The sequence below is a fragment of the Macaca mulatta genome, chromosome 2 (assembly GCF_049350105.2).
Source record: "Macaca mulatta isolate MMU2019108-1 chromosome 2, T2T-MMU8v2.0, whole genome shotgun sequence".
NCBI lineage: Eukaryota > Metazoa > Chordata > Mammalia > Primates > Cercopithecidae > Macaca > Macaca mulatta.
Window position 1 is genome coordinate 45,578,977 of NC_133407.1, and position 16,739 is coordinate 45,595,715.

The following is a 16,739-nucleotide window of genomic DNA, read 5'->3' on the forward strand; positions in this document are numbered from 1 at the left end:
GTGTGCCACCATGCCCAGATAATTTTTGTATTTTTAGTAGAAACGGGGTTTCACCATATTAGCAAGGATGGTCTCGATCTCTGGACCTCATGATCCACCCGCCTCGGCCTCTCAGAGTGCTGGGATTACAGGCGTGAGCCACCGCTCCGGGCCGTATTAATAACATCTTACATTAGTTAGTATGACATGTTTGTTATAATTAATGAACTGATCTTGTTATTATTAACTAAAGCCCGTAGGTTATTCATATTTCCTTTGTTTTTAGCCAAAATCCCTTTTCTGTTCCAGGATCCCATCTAGGATATTACATGACATTTAGTTGCTGTGTCTCCTTAGTCTCTCCTTGGCTGTGACAGTTTCCCAGACTTTCCTTGTTTCTTGATGATCTTGAGAGTTTTGAGGAATAGCAATCAGATACACTGTAGAATGCCTCCATGTTGGAATTTGTCTGAATTTTTTTTTTTTTTTTTTTTTTTTTTTTTTTTTTTATCATTAGCCTGTGGTGACATTGATTTTTAGTATCAGGGCAACTTACTTGGATTATAAAAATACATGATCAGAATTGGAAATCAGCAGAATGTGGTTGGTGGGAAATTATTTTACTTTATTTTTATTTTTAAAATTTATCTTATTTATTTTTAGAGACAGGATCTGCCATGTTGCCCACGCTGGTCTCAAACTCCTGGGCTCAGGCAATTCTCCCGCTTTGGCCTCTCAAAGTGCTGAGATTATAGGCACTATGCCTGGCTGGGAAATTCTTAGGAATTTTTAAAAGTCGGTTGCCTCTAGAAGATGAGCAGAAATTTAACTCAAGATATGTTTTCCTAACAAGAGATTGATCATATTGGAAGATGATCAGATTAGGTAGTGGAATTTATCTTCATGACTATTATGAGACAGCATCTAACCTAAGGGTAAAGCCAAAGATACATTTTTCACTGCTTTAAATGTAGCAGAGAATGTTGTTTTAACAAAACATAAAGTTAATGAAATTCAGATTGACTTTTAGAATTCCATAGCACTGTGGCAGCATCCAATGTATATTGAGTACTTCCACCTACATCAATCCCAGTAATTCTCAAAATGCTTTGTGAAGGGAGTAGGAACTGAGACTCAAAGAGGTTGTGTCATTTGGCCTGAGACTCACACAGCTTGTCAGTAGAAGAGCTGAGATTTGAACTCAGGGCTGTGGAAGCCTATACCCTGCTGCCTGCCAGATTCCAGAGTTTCCAGTGGTTTTAAATCATGAATGTATCAAAGGACACAGGCTTGAGTCCTTATCTTACTGGATATTTTTACTGCCAGCCAAAGGAGATAGCATCTCTCTGTGTTTAAGGCCCCACTGAAATTGGTTGGTCCGATTAACAGCATACCTGTTGACTGCTAACAAAGGGAAACTAAGCCAGCTTTGCCTGGGGCACTAATTCCTGCCACATGTCTTCTGAAAATGAAGCCCAAGGGTCATAAAGCAGGCAACCAACTATGTGAGAGAACAACATTAGCTGAGTATGTTTGCCAGCGGTTACATTGCTCAATGTATGTCTTAGTTACCTCTCAAGTTTTTTCAATAAGTGAGTGTCAGAGAGGATTTGATTTTAAATATTTATCTTTAAATTGGAGTAGATGTGGTAATAATGTGTGAATGTACTTGAAATGAAATAGTAAAGTTGCATAGATAGCTGTCTGAGGAAGGTTTGGAAAATTTCCCTGCTTATTCAGCTAATTTTTGTAAAGTGCCCGAGATGACTGATCACAGATTAATACAAAGTTTCTTTCTATACTACCAAAATATCAGACTTTATGTATTAGTCAGGATAGAGTAGTTTGTGCTGCAGTAACAAATTAACCATGAAATCTCCATTGCTGTCTTGCTCATGTAAATGTCTGTGTTTATTGGCTGTTCTCCAGGGCAGCTCACCTATATGCAATGACTCAGAAATCCAGGCTGCTGTCATTTTTGCGAATTTGCTTTCTTAACATGGAGCTTTCAAGTGATCCCACCAGAGGAAGGGGAACTGGATAATCATGTACCAGCTCTGAAATGCTTTGGCCTCGAGTGACAAAAATCACTTTGATTCACAGCTTATTGGCTAGAACTAAGCTTATCACCCTGCTTAATAGCAAGGGCCTAGAAGTGAGAGGGAGCACATGGGTATTCAGTGAACAATAAATGTCTTTTGCATCCCTGGTTTTAGAGCAACAGAAGTAGTTAAATTGTTTGCCAAAGTCTCCTCAGTAGAGATAGAAAAGTGGACTGAATATTTAGTGATAATTACTTGATAAAAAATTGTAAGTAAATTTTGCCATAAACTATTAACATTTGCAATAATTTATATATGGCTGATTTAGCAACCTGATTTCCATTTGTGGATATGGTTATACCTTCTAAGGGTATGACAGTAAAGTTAGCTTCTTTTACATTATAATATTTCAGCTGATGGTGCTGATGATCAAAGCTTGAATGTATTTATTTTGAGATGGAGTCTTGCTCTTTCGCCCAGGCTGGAATGCAGGGGTGCCATCTTGTCTCACTGCAATCTTCACCTCCCTGGTTCAAGCAGTTCTCCTGCCTCAGCCTCCCGAGTAGCTGGGATTACAGGCACGGGCCTCCATACCCAGCTAATTTTGTATTTTTAGTAGAATTGGGGTTTCACCATGTTGGCCAAGCTGATCTCGAACTCCTGACCTGAGTTGATCCATCCTCCTCGGCCTCCCACAAAGCTTGTATTTATTAAGTATCTCCTATGTGCCAGGTACTCTAAGTGTTTTATATGAATTACGTTAATTTAGATGGGGACTGCAATTTCATCTCTATGGTAACTATTCTTCAGTTCCATCAACTTGCCTTGTTTGAATGGTGCCTAGATTAGACCCATCACTGTGCAGATAGCTCCCCTCTAGAAACCAGGTTGTCACTAAATTACCTTAAAAATAAGGCTCCGTAGGTTGAATGTGACACTCTGGATATTGTCTAACTAGCACAGAGTACAGTAAGATCTAACATTTACTGTGATTCGGATCATACTTACATTTAGCAGCTTAAGACTTTGTAAACCTTTTAAGCAGCCATATCTAAAAATAAGCTTGAGGTAAACTAAGCCCATAGGATTTTTTTTAATATAACTTTTTCCAAAATGAATTCTCCTGTATTTTTGTGATTCTCATATTGTCTCAAAATGGGTATATTTGATGAATGCAGAATTCTCTTGTTGGTTTGTCCTTTTGATGTCCTCTTTCCCTACTCTCTTCAGTGTGGCCTCAGATTCCACCATTAGAATGATAGGATGACAAAGATCCTCGCTGGGCCACACAGACTGGGGCAGTCCTCTCTCACTCAGTTTTCAAAAAGGCTCTTGGTTGTTTGAGAACAACTATCTTTACCATGTATGAGGAGCCCCATCTCAGGCTTTTCATGTTGATTCCACATTTATTCATCAAAAAGCTGAACACAATTTTGGGCCCAGGCGCTGAGCTAGGCCTCATCTGTCTCTACCATCATAGAGCTAACAGTCTAGACCAGAAGTTGGCAAACTTTTTCTGTAAGGGGCCAAGTAATAAATATTTTAGGCTTTGTGTTTCATATGGTCTCTGTCTCTGCTACCTAACTCTGCCCTTGTAGCATGAAGGCTGCCATAGACAATATGTTCATGAATAAGCATAGCTGTCTTCCAATAAACTTTCTTTGTGTGCACTGAAATGTCAATTTCTTGTAATCTTCCCTTGTCACAAACTATTATTCTTTTGATTTTTCTCTCTTAGCTGTTTAAGAATGTAAAAACTGTTTTTAGTTCACAGGTTATATGCAAGCAGGCAGTGGACCAGATTTGGCCTTCAAGCTGAATTTGTCAACCCCCTGGTCTAGAATGAGCTCTGTGTTGTTTTATTCTCACAAATACATACTGAACTGCCTTAATAATTACTTAAATTGGTCAAGCATGGTGACTCATGTCTGTAATCTCAACACCTTGAGAGGCCGAGGTGGGAGGATCATCTGAGGCCAAGAAATCAAGACCAGCCTGGGCAACGTAGTGAGACCTTGTCTCTACAAAATTAGCCAGATATTGTGGCATGTGCCTGTAGTCTTAGCTACTCTGGAGGCTGAGGCAGGAAGGTCACTTGAGCCCAGGAGTTTGAGGCTGCAGTTAGCCATGATTGTACCACTGTACTGCAACCTTGGCAACAGAGCAAGACCTTGTCTCCCAAAAATTTTGTAAAAATAGTATGTATATAGTACTATATATAGTATGTATGTAGTATTATATAGTATGTACATACTATATACATAAGTGCATACACATATTGCTTTTGAGGACCACTGATTTTATGATAATCATGAATCACCAATATTGAAAATAATAGCCAATATCTATTGGGCATTTACTATTACATATATTAGGCTTTTTTTTTAAGCCTTTTGCTATTTGTTTTAATTAAGCCTCCCTGAAACTGTATGAAGTTGGTATTATTATCCTCTTAACTTTTTAGCTATGAAACCAAGACTCAGAAAGGTTAAATCACTTGTTTAAGGTGATATAGTTAGTAAGAAGCAGACATTCTCGAGAATTCTAACTCTAAAGCCAGTGCTCTCAATGACATATTATGCCTCTTTAGGTACTGAAATATATGTGTAAAAGTCGTTAGGCCATTTTTTATTACAATGTAAGAAAACAGAAGTAAAGATTAAAAAATTATTTTTCCTAAGAAACAAGTATGTCATTGAAAGAGGAATTTAGCAAATAAGTGCTTGAATAGTTCTCACTGGTTTAATTTTAACTAGTTTCTGTCCATGAGAAAGAACAATCAACTCCAACTCAGGATAAACAGCATGCTGGGACCTTTCCCTTTTCGAAACTGAATTAACACTGATAATCAGGGCCAGGCTGGATTTACAGTATAGTGATGTATCGTGTCCAGTGCCAAAATCGTAATACAGATACGTTGTATTTGTTTATAAGGTTTACAGAATGCTCTGTTGTATGTGATAAGTTATGTGAAAGTGCTTCGTGACCTGCAAATCATATTCCAAAGGGATCATTGTTCATCATCCTGGTGGCTCATTCCACTGTAGATAGAGCCTTAGTCCGACCTTCATTGTTGCTTTAGCTGGATCAGTAGAAAAGGTTAGATCTCTAGTAAAGATAACTGAAAGATTCCTAGTGGACTATTTAAAATTTCCCTTCACCAGCCAGTTGTGGTGTTGTGCACCTATAATCCTAGCTACTCAAGAGGCTGAGGTGGGAGGATCAGTTGGAGCCCAGGAGCTGGAGTCCAGCCTGGTCAACACAGCAAGACCTTGTCTCAAAAAAAAAAAAAAAGAAAAGAAAAGAAAAGAAAAAATAATCCCTTATTTAATTTTGAGCCTGTTTTATTTTTAATTTTTTTTTTTTTTTTGAGACAGAATCTCAGTCTGTCGTCCAGGCTGGAGTGTGGTGGCACAATCTTGGCTCACTCCAACCTCTGCCTCCTGGGTTCAAGGAATTCTCCTGCCTCAGCCTCCTGAGTAGCTGGGATTACAGGCATGCGCCACCACACTCAACTAATTTTTGTATTTTTAGTAGAGACAGGGTTTCATCCGTGTTGGCCAGTCTGGTCTTAAACTCCCAACCTCAAGTGATCCACCCGCTGCGGCCTCCCAAAGTGCTGGGATTACAGGCGTGAGCCAACGTGCCCGGCCAATTTTGAGTCTGTTTTATGTTGAACTAGGAGAAAAGGACTAAAGACTCTATTCTCATCCTGGGAAGTCTGAAAAGAAAGAGAAGTAGGATCAGATACAGTTTATTTTTCCATTTAAGTTCTGGTCTTAGGGCTGGGCGCCATGGTTCACGCCTGTAATCCCAGCACTTTGGGATGCCAAGGTGGGCAGATCACTTGAGGCCAGGAGTTCAAGACCAGCCTGGCCAATGTGGTGGAACCCTGTCTCTACAAAAAATACAAAAATTAGCAGATGTGGTGGCTAAAGCCTGTCACCCCAGCTACTCAGGAGGCTGAGGCAGGAAAACTTGAACCTGGGAGGCGGAGGTTGCAGTGAACTGAGATCATGCCGTTGTACTACAGCCTGGGTGATAGAGCAAGACTCTGTCTCAAAAGAAAAAAAAAGTTTTCAACTTAGAAAAGAAAAAAGGTAAGTTCTGGTCTTAGAAGGAAAGAGGTACGAAGGAGAAGGAAGGATTTTGAAAAGAAAATATTATTTACCTTGACGCTGACTCACTAATCTAATCTTGTGAGCAAAGACCAGGAATTCAAAAGATACCCACACTTGTGCCACCCTGGGGCGTATCTCTTGCTGTAACACTGAGGTCATAGGATGGCATAGTAGTATCTTCAACCAGTTCATTGTACATGCAAATAACAGATGATTCAAGACAGGAAAAGATCTTTGTACACTTTTATTGCACTGTGATTGTTTCCTGTTCCATAAAAATTCTCCTCTGAGCTACTCTGTAGTAGAGCTTATTGCTAAATGAAGAGGACTAGCAGGTGACAGGGTCTTTCCAAAAACAACATACTTTTATTTTCTTTATGTATAATTAAAAATTAGGTGCACCATAAAATTCTATATTTGGTACCTTCTGATTATGGAATTTCTGTCCTGTAACAATACAGGATATGGCTACTTTTTGCTTCATTAGTCCAGATCTTTTAAGGAACTAGAAATGTTAAAAAGAGGATTGCCTTTTTATTTTGAGTCCCTTGACCATCTCTCTCCTCACCCTCTGTGAGTCAGGCCACTTTGGGATTTGCCATTTGTTCATGATCCTTACAATTACAGTTTCATGACTGAGAATGGAAGCAACCACCAGCTGAGGAGGAAAAAGAATACATATATTCTTTCTCTCAACAGCACCATACCATATAATTTCAACACAGGGATAGCTCAGGAAATTAGCAGTGGCAGGCAGTAGAGCTTACACTTAACTACCAAGGGTAGAAAGGGTGTGTAGAAGGGGGTAGTCGTTCAGGTATGCTCTGTGGAAGAAGGCAGTGAAAGAATGAGGATGGCAGGGAATCACAAGGCCTGTGCCAGACTTCAAGGTTCACATGTTATCTAGAGGGCACAGCAGCCCTGGCTTAGCCCAGTGTTACCATATAGGAATGTGGGTGCAGTATTGCTGGACATTCCGATTTTAAATGAAAAAATAGAAATCTGAACTTTATGCTAATCTCCGAATTTTTATATTTTTGCTCCAAAATTAAAAAAAAAAAAATCCAACACTCAATGAGCCACAGAGGACATGTGTCCAGGCAGTGTTTGGCCCATGGGTGCCATTTTGTCCTTTTGTCAGCCAGGAGAGGCTCTTAGTTTGGTGAAGGAGGAGTTATAAGAGCCTGTGATGGGTGCCCCAGGAGTATGGCGGCTATAGAGTGTGAGACCTGGCCTGGGCTCCACCTGCTACTTTCTTTTTCTGTTTTGTGGAGGAAGGTGTGTTTTAATTCTGCTTAAGGAAACTCTTTTGCTCTCTAGATTTCCTTCCTGGAGAAAGAGGGGTTGGAAGTGTTGAATGCTGTTGGGGACTTCAAGAGCTGGGTGAGGCTGGGCAGTGGTAAGGCAAGCCTGGCGAAACTACGGGTTTCAAGGCAGGGTGTCATTTGAAAATTGAACAGAAAATTGAACAGACAGAGAAGCATCCATCTGCAGGATGTGGGTAGGGTGGGAGAACACAGAACAGAAACAGAGCTTCCAGACCCAAGGATGGAAAATGAGGGTAGAGTGGGAGTAGTTAAGAGGTGCCCAAGGCACTGAAGAATAGCCCCAGGTCTAGGTTTAGTTGTGGGTGGGAAGGAAGCTGTTGAGGCAGCCAACGTGGTCTGGACAAGTTAGTTGTTGATGATTGACCCAGAGAAGTGATGTAGGCTGAATTTCTTGAAGATCCTATATCTTCTCTCCATTTACATTACTTTGGTGGTAAAAGCATGTTCCACAGGAGCAAGAACATTATTCATTGTATACAGATGATATCGTCTGGCTTCAGCATTATGGCTGAGACAAGGCAGGGTCACTGTGCTTCCAGAGTGAGGTCACAGACTTTGGAATTCCTGGTTATCTTCCCGATCATCCCACAATCATGATCATGATGGATACTCTTGAGGGCCTGATAATTCAGACTCTTCTTCCTTTTATTTTTTGAACCAACTGAGAAATAGATACAGGTCTCTCAAATGGAGTTTGAAATGTCAACTTTATTCTTGGTGGAGTGAGACCAGGATTGCAGCCTGGGTCTGTGGCCAAATGTCCTTCCTAATATTGTTCTTCCCAGAAGCTTAACGTCTACTCACCACATCCCCAGGAAACCTAGTGAACAATTGCCTTTGGGTCTTTTACCATGTGAAGGAAGAGGAGAGCTTGTGTCCTGAGGACAAGCAGGTGCTAAAGAGGGAAGGGGCAAACCATGTAAGGACAGTGATGTTTAGCACTTTACCCCACCCCGCTCAGTAAAAACCACTTTAGCTCCATTGAGTATAGCAGTGGTTTTAAAAGTGTGGCCCCCAGACAAGCAGCATTAGCATTCCCTTGAAGCTGACTAGACATGCAGACTTTTGGTCTCCATTCCAGACAAACTGAATCAAAGATTCTGGAGGATGGACCCTGGAGTCTACGTTTTAACAAGCCCTTTTGGTGATTCTATTGCATTTAAAGTCTGAGAACTATTGCAGTAGAGGAATGAGGTTCAGTGGGCCCAAGACACTTACTGTCTCTCCAGTGAGGTAAATCAGTTCCCATTTTATGGAGGAGAGAGAGAGAAGTGCAAAGAGGCCAGAAGTGCTGCTTTGACAATAGGTCCTCATGGAAACATAAAGATAAGGGTTTTCCCCAACAGATAATCCTGCCCTGTAGTCTGGAAGATGATAGTTTGAGAAAAAATAGCAAGAGCAAACATGAAGACTTTCTTCAGATGCCCCTTTTCTTATTAATGTTTTCTACCTTTTCTATAAAGGATAAGGTAGAGAAAAAACAATGGTGGAGGAAGACACACTAGCAGGAAGAGAAAGAACACTAAATGATATAGAAAATAATAGGTATTATATTTCTTCCTTTACAACTAATCACTAACTTTTCTATATCATTAATTAAATTTTTAGTCTCTATCGCAAGAACAGAAAACCAAACACCGCATGTTCTCACTCATAGGTGGGAATTGAACGATGAGATCACTTGGACACAGGAAAGGGAACATCACACACCGGGGCCTATTGTGGGGATGGGCGAGGGGGGAGGGGTAGCATTAGGAGATATACCTAATGTAAATGACGAGTTAATGGGTGCAGCACACCAACATGGCACATGTATACATATGTAACAAACCTGCACGTTGTGCACATGTACCCTAGAACTTAAAGTATAATAAAAAAATTTTAGTCTCTGATTTGTTTTTCTAGTTGTGACCCCAACAGCAGGCCATTTGACTGTGATCATGTCAGCATGGACTGCAGTGCTATTTACTTTTTGTATCTATTAATTTTCATGTTGAATTGTGTGTACTGTTTAGTGACACAATTATTATAATTGTATTATTATTATTATTTTTGATGGAGTCTCGCTCAGCCACCCAGACTGGAGTGCAGTGGCGCGATCTCAGCTCACTGAAACTACCGTCTCCCGGGTTCAAGTGATTCTCCTGTCTCAGCCTCCCAAGTAACTGGGATTACAGGCACCTACCATCATGCCCGGCTAATTTTTGTATTTTAGTAGAGATGGGGTTTCACCATGTTGGCCAGGCTGTTCTTGAAACCTTGACCTCAGGTGATTGTAAGCCCAGGCCTCCCAAAGTGCTAGGATTACAGGCATGAGCCACCGCACCTGGCCAGTGACACAATTATTTATGTCCTTCATATTCACCTGGAGTTGAGATTATTTAAATTGCTTTGTAACCTTGAGTAGGTCATTTAATTGCAGTTTCAACAGTCTTCAAATCACAATGGACCCTATCCCAGTTAGCCACTAAAATAGCCTGTGATGGCAAGCTCTTGTCACAATAATCCATATAGTTGGCATTTCATATTTTAAGGTTAAAAAATGGATACATTTCCAAAATGTTGTGATTAGGAAGTTTTTTTGTTTGTTTTTGTTTTTTTTTTTTTGCTTTAGCCAACGTTTTTAGAGGTTTGGAATAAAATTATGCCCCCTTGGGTACATGTAGCCTTAACTAGACATGGATGCCAATCTCTTGTAAACACGCTCAATTCCTTGCAGTCCAGAATGGAAGCTTGTTTCCATTAAATGTTTAGTCTTTCCAGATACTCCAGGAATGAAAAATGCTAAAGAATTCAAGCTGCCTCTGATTTCATATGAAAATGGAATTATGGTGGTAGTGATCATCATAGTAACTGAATGGTTACCATGTTCCAAGAACTGTGCTTAATCTGTCATAACTCTGTGGGCAGGTAGGTATTTCATTCCTTTTATACAGATGAGGAAACTGAGGCACAGAGAATGTAACTGACTTGCCCAAAGCACCCCATCTGTGCTTGAGAAACAGGAGCCGACTCAAATCCAAGTCTTCTCATATCAAAGCTATGTCCTTAATCATCTGGTCTGCTAGATGGGCTAACTCCTGAAAAGATTTGCACTTGGGGCCTTGATCAGCATAGCAGAGGTCTCAGGTAGTTGGTGGGAGAAATGGGGAGTGCTTCAGCAATATTAACCATTTGTTCGAGGAAAAAGTTCAGAAATACTTATTTTAGATCTCATTCAGATTCCTAGGCCCCATCCTAAAACTTCTGAAATGAGACTCGTTGGGTTGAGACCCAGGAATCTGCATTTAGAATAAAGTCCACATGTTGATTTTATGACTAATGAAAACCTGCTACACCTGGCCGGGTGCAGTGGTTCAGTCCTGTAATCCTAGCACTTAGGGAGGCTGAGGCAGGTGGATCACTTGAGGTCAGGAGTTCAAGACAAGCGTATTCAATATGGTGAAACCCCATCTCTACTAAAAATACAAAAATTAGCCGGGCTTGGTGGCATGCGCCTGTAATCCCAGCTACTCGGGAAGCTGAGGCAGGAGAATTGCTTAAACCCAGGAGGCAGAGATTGCAGTGAGCCAAGATCGCACCACTGCACTCCAGCCTGGGCAACAGAGCTAGACTCTGTCTCAAAAAAGAAAAGACAATTACTGCACCTAATTGCTAGGCATCATTTCATGTCTATTTCAGTAATCTGTGGGGCCCAGTCTCTCAGGAAGGGTTAAGACAGAGGTATTCCTGCTCATCATCATTGGCAGAATCTAGAGTATTTTTATTTTTGTAGTGTTTTTCTTTTTAAGCTCCTACACTAAATATTTGACTAACATCTAATACGTATATGTTATTGGAGGGAAAATGTATTTAAGGAGAACTGTAAAATTGACATTGATCTCTCTCCTCAAACTCTGCCTACCCCCGCCCTGCTGCATCTCCCAAATGATAGCTGTTCTCTCGTGGATAATCCAAGGCCAAGGTGATAAGAACATCCCATTCTGAATAAAACTATCCGAGCCTGTATTAGCTTTCTATTGCTCCCATAACAAACTTCCACAAGTTTAGCAACTTAAACAGTACAAATTTATTATCTTACAGTTCTATAGGTCGGAAGTTTGACGCAGGTCTCACCAGGCTAAAGTCAACACAGCAGGACTGCATTCCTTTCTGGAGGTTCTAGGGGAGAATCGTTTTCATGGCTCATTGGGTTGCTGGCAGAATTTAGTTTCTTTTGGTGGTAGGCCTGAGATCTCCGTTTTCTTCCCGGATGTAAAGGGAAGGCCATCCCCAGCTTGTAGAGGCCACCTGCATCCCTTGGCCCATGGTTCCTTTCCTTTGTCTTCATAGCCAGTGACAGTGGGTCAAGCCCCTCTTACACTTTAGTTCTCTGCTTTTAAAGACCCATGTGATTAGGTTGGGCCTGCCCAAATAATCTAAGACAATCTGCCTCATCTCAAGGCCCATACCCTTAATGAACATCTGCAAAATCTGTTTTCCCATGTAAGGTACCATATTCATAGGTTCTGGGATTAGGATGCAGGCATCTTTGGGGGACGGGGTATTATCCTGCCTGCCACAGATGCATTGTCTGCCTTTGTTGACAAATAAGATAGCGGTGGTTATCACTACCAGCAGGGCTCCAAGCATTCATGTTGATGTACATGAGAAAATGTGACTTAACAGGATATCTTTCTAAATAGAAAACATTTCAGGGCCAGATTCCAAAACAAATAGTTTTGAAAAGGATGTTTCAGGGCTTTTGTGTAGTCAAGCAGAGCTGCCACAACATTTGTCTCTGTGAGTAGGAAAGGAAAGTAATTCACATTGAGCCTGCTTCTCTGGTAGCTTGGATTCAGAAAAAAAATTCTGATATGAAATAGGCACACCCATTCAGCCAGAATATTTGCTTTTTGTGACTCATTGCCTACCATATGCTCCCCTGCTTCCACACCTTTGTTCATGCACTTTCAGCTGCTTGGTGTGCCCTCTGTCTACCAATTTATCTATGATACACATTTATGACAAGTTTTGACACCTACTTATTCTAGACAACATTTTCCAAGATGCTAAAAGTATGGCATCTACTCATTTTCCCCAAAAACAGAAGTAAAATGCTAAAAATAATCCATGTCATCTGCCAGATTTCCAAAGGCTGTTTTTGAGTTCTTCTCTATGATGTTTTCCTCCATAAATGTGTTGAGCATTAAAGAAACCCCTGCAGCATCTTGGCTATAGTGAGTACTTAGTAACTAGTTACTGAAGTACTAAATTTAAGTAATTGATTATATTATCTTTATACCAAAAGTCTGCAAGATGTATGTATGTATTGTATCCTTAGAATATTCTAAACAAAAGAACATTGCTAAGAGTGTTTCATATAAGCAAGTAAAACTGGGATGGTTAGAGGTGAGGTTTCCAATTCATCTTTTACTAAATATGTTAATTCATGTTCAGTCAGATTACTCAGAGGTATAATGAGCAAGGGAGTGGACTTTTTTCTTCTATTTTTAAATGTGATGTATAGTATATATGCAGAAAAACATAAAAATTGTGTGTATAGATTGGTGAATTTTCACAAATGACTACTCCCACAGTCAGCACCCTATTGAGAAACCAGAATTACTCCTGGCTCCCCAGAAACTCTCTGACTGCTTTCTAGTTGCTGTCATTCTCAGGGGTCATCACTACTCTGATGCTTCAGAAGTTTAAGAAGTAGACCTTTTTTTTTTTTTTTTTTTTTTTTTTTTGAGGCAGAGTTTTGCTCTGTCGCCCAGGCTGAAGTGCAGTGGCATGATCTCGGCTTACTGCAATCTCCGCCTCCCAGGTTCAAGTCATTCTTCTGCCTCAGCCTCCCAAGTAGCTGGGATTACAGGTGCCTGCCACCATGCCCAGCTAATTTTTTTGTATTTGTAGTAGAGATGGAGTTTCACCATGTTGGCCAGGCTGGTCTCAAACTCCTGACCTCAGGTGATCCACCCACCTCAGCTTCCCAAAGTGTTGGGATTACAGGCGTGAGCCACCGTGCCAAGCCTGAGAAGTAGACTATTTTTAAGATACAGAAAGATATTCTCACAGATGATATGACAATCTTAGAAACAAATCTCTAAGCAAATGTTTATGGGTTTATAGAGATTTTTTAAAATGTGACTCTTGCCTTGAAGGTGCATTTAAACATGGAATAGTAAATTCTTTTCTAAATGTTCTTGCTTTATCAAATAATTTGAATTACATATACAACTTTGACTCAGTTTATTATTCTCCAGTATTTATTGAGTACTTGTGATGGTTCAAAATATTCATAGGCTGTTAAAGCTGCACCATACACGCCGTGTGCAGTAGCTCACACCTGTAATCGCAGCACTTCAGGAGGACAAGGTGGGCAGGTCACTTGAGGTCGGGAGTTTGAGACCAGCCTGGCCAACATGGTGAAACTCTGTCTCTACTAAAAATACAAAAATTAGCTCAACACGGTGGTGGGCGCCTGTAATCACAGCTACTCGGGAGGCTGAGGCAGAAGAATGCTTAAACCTGGGAGGGGCAGAGGTTGCAGTGAGCCGAGATTGTCCCCCTGCACTCTAGCCTGGGCGACAGAGTGAGACTCTGTCTCAAATAAATAAAATAAAATAACAAACAAGAACTGAGCCATATCCTTGGCCCTGATCAGTGATATGATCCCAATATCAATAACAAGATTGAGATCAAATTAGAAAATTTTTCAGTATTTTTTTTTTGGAATTTTGGTTTAGGCTCATAGTGGATATTGAAGAAGAATATATTGTCAGCAAAAGTGGCAGTCTCCATACTGTACATCTTAACTGTCTACTGTGACATTTACCGACAAAGGGGAAATTGAAATGGCTTGTAACAGAATGGAATGGGTAAACTCTTAGAGCAATTGGATTCACAGCTGTAATGTCCCTCATTCCCCATCTACCCTCTGTGTTCAAGGATGTTTGCTGAAGCATTATTTCTAAAAGTAAAACATAGGAAACCACCTTAGTTAGCAACCTGAATGCTTAAAAAAATCATGGTATAGTCACAACATGGACTGTTATGAAGCATGAAAGGCATACTTTCAAAAACTGAAAACTTTAGTATTAAGTAAAACTGTATATAGCAAATACCAATTTTGTTTGGAAAATTGTATATTCAAACACATGTACATAGAAGAAAGATTGAAAATTTATAACATTTTGGCCTTGGTTATTTCTGAATGGTGTGCTTGAGAACAATTTAGATTTTATTATTTTCCAAATATTTTTAATTCTGCATATTGCTTTTCAACAATCAGAAAATAACCACACAGGATCCATTTTTATAAAAGGACACATAGGGCAGATAATTGGTTTTTCCCGTGAAGTGAAGTCCTACAGGAAATCAGAGCAAATACATGTTTAGTCAAGAGGTTAGCAGAACTCCATGCAACAGCAGCAGGACTACAGCCATCCACAGGTGGTCTCCTTGAAATAATGTAATTTTCAATGCAAAAAACATTAATGTCACCTCATCCAACTTTCCATGTAGGGATTCCCAAAGACAACAGCCTGTGCACCTCCAAAATTGACTCTGAGCTTTTGGACACACAGGTCCAGTGTTCCGGGTATAGAACCTCACTGTTCCAGTCCAGGTTGTCTCTGGACCATGTGGACAGAATATTTCCTTACATTGGTGCAGAATTTGTCTCCTGGTATTTCTGCCAGTGGTTCTCACTCTACCAGCTTATGGCCATAAAGAGCAAGAATAAGCCTTCTTCAATACAGATGTCCTTTAAAATATTTAAATATGAGTGTGTATTTTTAACATTCATTGAGGTATAATTTAGGTATGCTAGACTGTACCCATTTAAAGTGGACAACCAGCTGTGTTTAGACAGGTATATACAGCCACCAAATCACCACCACAATCAAGATGTAGAACACTTCTTTTCCTCCAAAGCCGCCTCGTGTATTTTGCTTTCCATCCCTCCTTTCACCCTGTTCCAAGCAACCTTTGTTCTGCTGTCACCATAGGTTAGTTTGTATTTTCTAGGGATCGTGCAGTACTGTATGTACTTTAAACAAAAAAAAAAAAAAAAAAAACTGGCTTATAAAAGTCCTTAACTTTTTCTTTCACTTTATGAAACAGTTTTATAACATCCATTCTTTACCTTTATGGAGCCATCATAAAAGCTGTTTTAGACTTTCCCTTGAGATAATTAACCAGACAGTGAAAATGCATTATACATTTTGTAAGTGAAACTGTTCTTGCCTCACTTAAATGGTAGTATTGGACTATAACCCTTGGGGCATCTTCTGGTTTTAACACTGTATGATACTATAACATGTTTTCAGTTACTATTCAAAGATAATTTTGGATATTTGCTTGAAATTTGTCCAGTGACTCTAATTGAAATTCAGTAAGATGTTAGGGTTTGTTTGTTTGTTTTTGGTTTTACAGTTTTCTAATTATTTCTGGGAATTAATTCTTCATGACTTTTTACATGGTGAAAACAATATTGGTATTTTCTTCTCTTTTTTAAGAGATAGGGTCTTGCTATATTGCCCAGATTGGAGTGCAGTGGCTATTCACAGGAGTTATCATAGCACACTACATCCTTGTTCTCCTGGACTCAGGTGGTTCTCCTGCCTCAGCCTCCCAAGTAGCTGGGATTATAAGCACATACCACTGTGCCCGGCTTAACATTGCCATTTTTGAATTAAAGTGACAGAGGAACATTTATAAAAAGAATATGGAAGCTCATAGGTACTCCCATTCCATAGGAAGAAAACCTGCTTGGGTAAAATCTAAGTGGTAAGGTGAATACAACAATATATTTTCAGCTCCCCAGCTATAATCAAATGGAAATGATTACGACATCCACATTTTTGTCTCTTGATTTTTTTTATGGTTCTAAACCACACCCATGTTGCAGGTTGGCCTTTCTACTGAGAGTAAGTTCCGTCGAGATTAAAATCTGTAGTAATAGGCAGAACACTTCTGTGTGGAATTGCTTCTTTTCTTTGGTCAAACACCAGCTTTGGCAGAGGATAGACACAGCTTAGGAAGACTGAATTTTAAGTCTTCTGAACTGTTTTTCTGGACTTCCAAATCTCAAGTGATAAGACCAGCAGAAGCAGGTATACAAAAATTTCTCTCTGTCAATAGCAATAAGACAGCCTCGGATTCCAGTTTGCTTTTTCATATAATTGTTAGACTGAGAAAAGCACCCTCATAGTATTTCTTTTTTAAATGCATTGTTGCTTTGGGACTCTAGATGGCTTTGCATAATCAATGTAAATAGGAAC

General features: G+C 40.0%; 1 protein-coding gene across 8 annotated transcripts in view; it reads left to right on the forward strand.

Moving 5' to 3' along the window:
• Positions 1–16,739, forward strand: part of PLS1 (plastin 1) — a 111,932-nt gene that overhangs the window by 11,254 nt on the left and 83,939 nt on the right. Inside the window, exon 1 of one of the 8 annotated variants that reach the window (XM_077991545.1) lies at positions 13,963–16,571. The exons of the other annotated variants lie outside the window; for them this stretch is intronic. The gene's annotated coding sequence lies outside the window, so the exon portion shown is untranslated. Of the gene's footprint in view, positions 1–13,962; positions 16,572–16,739 lie in introns of those variants that run through there. 8 annotated transcript variants of the gene reach the window in all.